The sequence below is a fragment of the Acyrthosiphon pisum genome, chromosome X (genome assembly GCF_005508785.2).
Source record: "Acyrthosiphon pisum isolate AL4f chromosome X, pea_aphid_22Mar2018_4r6ur, whole genome shotgun sequence".
Classification (NCBI taxonomy): Eukaryota; Metazoa; Arthropoda; class Insecta; order Hemiptera; family Aphididae; genus Acyrthosiphon; species Acyrthosiphon pisum.
This window is the reverse complement of record NC_042493.1, coordinates 117,010,331-117,014,532: the sequence shown is the minus strand read 5'-3', so window position 1 is coordinate 117,014,532 and position 4,202 is coordinate 117,010,331.

Below are 4,202 nucleotides of genomic sequence, written 5' to 3'. Positions count from 1 at the left end.
AAAATCGTTTAGAATTTTTTCCATAAAATTACAGGGAGATTTGTTTCACTGTTAGGCATACATTCCTGGTTAAACTTTTTTCATCTCCCCGTAAAAAGTGACTCAGAACCGTCAACCATACATATTAGAATTTTTAGCTATACGGTGATCTTTTATCGGTTGAATTTTTTTCACCTCAAATTACTACTATAAAATTGTATATTATATTTAATATTTGTTGTAAAATACTGTTAACTGATTAAAAATAAATAAACAAAATTATAATAATAAGAAAAATTTTTATATTTATTTCAGAAAACGATATTAAAAATCGTTTAGAATTTTTTCTATAAAATTACAGGGAGATTTGTTTCACTGTTAGGCATACATTCCTGGTTAAACTTTTTTCATCTCCCCGTAAAAAGTGACTCAGAACACCCAATCATACATATAAGAATATTTAGCTATACGGTAATCGAATGTACTGCAAGGCGGACTTTCCTCCTTGAATTTTTTTCATCTCCCCGTAAAAAGTGACTCAGAACACCCAACCTTACATATTAGATAATTTAGCTATACGGTAATCGAATGTGCTGCAAGGGGGACTTTCCCCCTTGAACTTTTTTCATCTCCCCGTAAAAAGTGCCTCAGAACACCCAAATTACTACTACTAACCTTGAAGTTTCATTAAGAAATTGTTTTAAAAGTACGTTTATTTTCAACTTTTTCTTTCATGTATTAAGTAGTATTAAAAAAAGCATGTTTTTAAAAAAAAAATTTTTATTTTTTTTTTAACTTCACGTGAAATTGTTATTGTTATTACTTGTATTTTTATGTATCGATTTTCCCTCCTTGTACTTTACTGTCAGCCGTACACAATACCCATGCATTGACTACATACTTTTACATAAGAACTAGAATATAGTTGATTCAACATTTTAAGAAATCGGTTTTTTCTCACTATAGGTTCAAAAGTAACTGTTCAATTGATTATATAAATAGTTCCTTTCAAAAAACAAATACAAAAAAGTCGAATATTTTTATAATATAATAATATTACAAAGTATAACGAATAAAAGTTATCATAAAATAGTATGAACAAAGCAAAAGAATCATTTTCAGATGCGAAGTATATCTAATATAATTTTGTCAAAAAATGCGATTAAATTATTTTTTTGTTTATACTACACTATAAAGCCGGTAGTCCTTATGGTTAATGTGCCGATAAAAGTAGATAAAATATTTTGTAATAGGTAATAACAAAAAAAAAAAAAAACTATTCACTTTTCTTATGTGTATGAATTATATTTATGTATATTTAACACTTTTTTGATTTCATCTATTTATTTCCCGTCCATCGAAAAAGACATTTGCCGTATGCAGTTTATGACACTATTGCTAAAAACTTAATTCTAGACAGTCCTTATCCAATTGCCTATTTGATTGTTTGCACCGATAGGCCGCCACCCAAATTGTATATATTTGTCAGCGCAAGGTGCGCGCTTTTTTTTATTTTATTATTATCGTAGCACAGGTAGCGGCTGGCCCAGCAGAGCACCGACAAATAATTGTGAGTTTTTATTATACATATTATTATTAACATTATTATTTATTCTGTTGGGCCAGGAGCTAAATAGCTTACATTTACATTGTGGTTTGGCATTAAGGGCCGTATTTATTATTATTACATTTATATTGTTGTGTTGCTGTGCATTATATACATGTACATTATTATTTATTATATTACCAGTAATACAGCAATTTCATTATTATTATTATTTAGTTACCAATTTTTGAGTTACCTTGTCATTAGTTGATAAGTCTACACACACACCTATATACACACCTACACACTCCACCTACACTCTAGCACTCACAGGTTTTGCTCGGCGAACCTGTCCAATTCCTGTTGAGTGCTAAAACATATATACACACATAACACACAGCTCGGTCGGTGAGCAGTGGGGTAAACGGCGCATAGAAGTATTTTGGTGACCGGGCGACACGAACTATTATTGTCCGTACCCGGCCCGTTAAATAGGCATATACATTATTATACCGGCTGCAGTACCGCTAATAGGTAAGTATGCTTCAAAAACAAAATAATATCATACAATGAAAAAAAAATATATAATATAATGTATAGGTACATCATTGGCGGGTCATACTTGACGTCTCATGTTAAGGTTATTGGTGCCAGTGCGTTTTTTTGGTACAAAAACATGTCTTACAGGAAAAACTCTCACGACCTGTAGAATTGTCGGATTTCGTCAATTTTTTTTATCTTAAAGTAGAGAACATTTTGTAGGTCGGATCAAAGCCCGATTTTGAAAACTATAATTATAGAAACTGGAATGTGTATTTGAAAAATGCATAATATTTGTCCTTTTTCAAATGTATTTGTCTACTACTATTCAAAGTAAAATAAAAAATTGAGCTTTGATCCGACCTGTAGTAACTTCTCATCTTTCAGATAAAAAAAAATAATCAACGAAATCCGACAATTCTACAGGGCGTGAGAGTTTTTCCTGTGAAACCATTTTTGTTCATCAAAATAGTGCTTCGACAATAGTCATCGAAGTCTATAACTGACTTGTGCATGCGCGTACGTACATATCTTTATCAGCGCGTGCGTTGCGCTACCGTACGGCCGCGGCGTACACAACCGGTATATTGCGTGTAGAAATAAATAAGCATATTTAATTATTTATAAATAACTTGTTTTCGACGACGCGGCGTTGTAGGTACAGCTATCGTTACTCAGTTTGTAACGAGACAGAATGTACGAAAATCAATGTGCGCTAAATAGCCACTATGATATGGTGTAAACAGCGCGCACCGTGATTAATGAACAAAATAATTTCGTCGACCGTCGTGCGCCGTAGCGCCGCCGTCGGACAATAATGGTATTACGTCAGGTTACGTACGAGAATCGACGCCTGAAAGGCGCAACAGATAGCGTATATCTACTATCACCTCCCGTCAAGTCACACAAATACACTAAATACGCATAATTAGACGTATTAATATGCAAAACTAATGACAGACAACATAAGAAGGACTATCATTAAAGCTACCGATCACATAATAACAGACTTAGCAATCAATGAAACGTATGAAAAGTGTGTAAAACACACGAGCAAAAACCGGCATTGTTATTCACGGCGGCTACTGAGATAGGTAGTTAGTAAATATGCCCCGTGAATAACACCGCACACACTCGCTTCTCCAGTTAAATTTTACAGTTTTAACTCAGGCCTAGGATATGGATAACACCAGGTCGTACTGGACTGATTAAAACTGCCGCCGCATTTTCGTTATCCGTTATTATGTTCGTACTGGCCTAGGACGTGGTTAATAACCAGAGTCACACTAGACAGTACGAACATCGCCGCCGCCGCCGTTAGTATTCGTGCCGCCGCCGTCGCATTCTGTTTTTCGTTCGATTTGTACTGGCCTAGGATATGGTAAATCCAGGTCAAACTAGACAGTACATATTTAACTTGTCCCAAAAAAGTGTATAGCCGAAATAATTAACGTTAACACTGAGCGAAGAGCCATGTTCGTAATTATAGTGCAATAAGTACACACTCCCCCATAATATTGGAAATACGCATCGTGTCGCGAATAAACTAAAAATCGTTATCCGACCGATCGCCCGTATCACCAATACATTAATACGTCGAGAGCGCCGAGCGAAAGCCGCCGCCCGACAATAAGAAAATAAATCGTAATATAATAACTATAAACCCGTAGCCAGTACCTATACGCCGTCGTCGTCGCGTATAAGATCACGTAATCAACACAGCTGCCGTCGATCAACGCATTGCCGTGGGTACCTACCGCCAGTCCGTTCCACACCGCCAACGGGCCAGAGAAGTATTCATCCAGGTCGCTGTCAATTCGAATCACCATTCAACTTCATACTATTCACAATCCATTGCACGTAGAAGGAAACCGTGAGTCCAAATAAACAAAACTACATAAATTACCTTTCCTTGCTACACGTATTTTTGAATGAAAAATCACAATAAGTGATATAATTCCAAACAAAAGAAAATATTGTCATCTAATAAATATAAAATTTGAATATGAATTTTCAATAAAGATAATATTTTATGTGAACCTAAAATACAGAGTTGCGTTCATAATTTAATATTACAAGTTATAACTTATACCTAATATTGCCGTATAAAATATACATGTACCTATGTCAATAATAC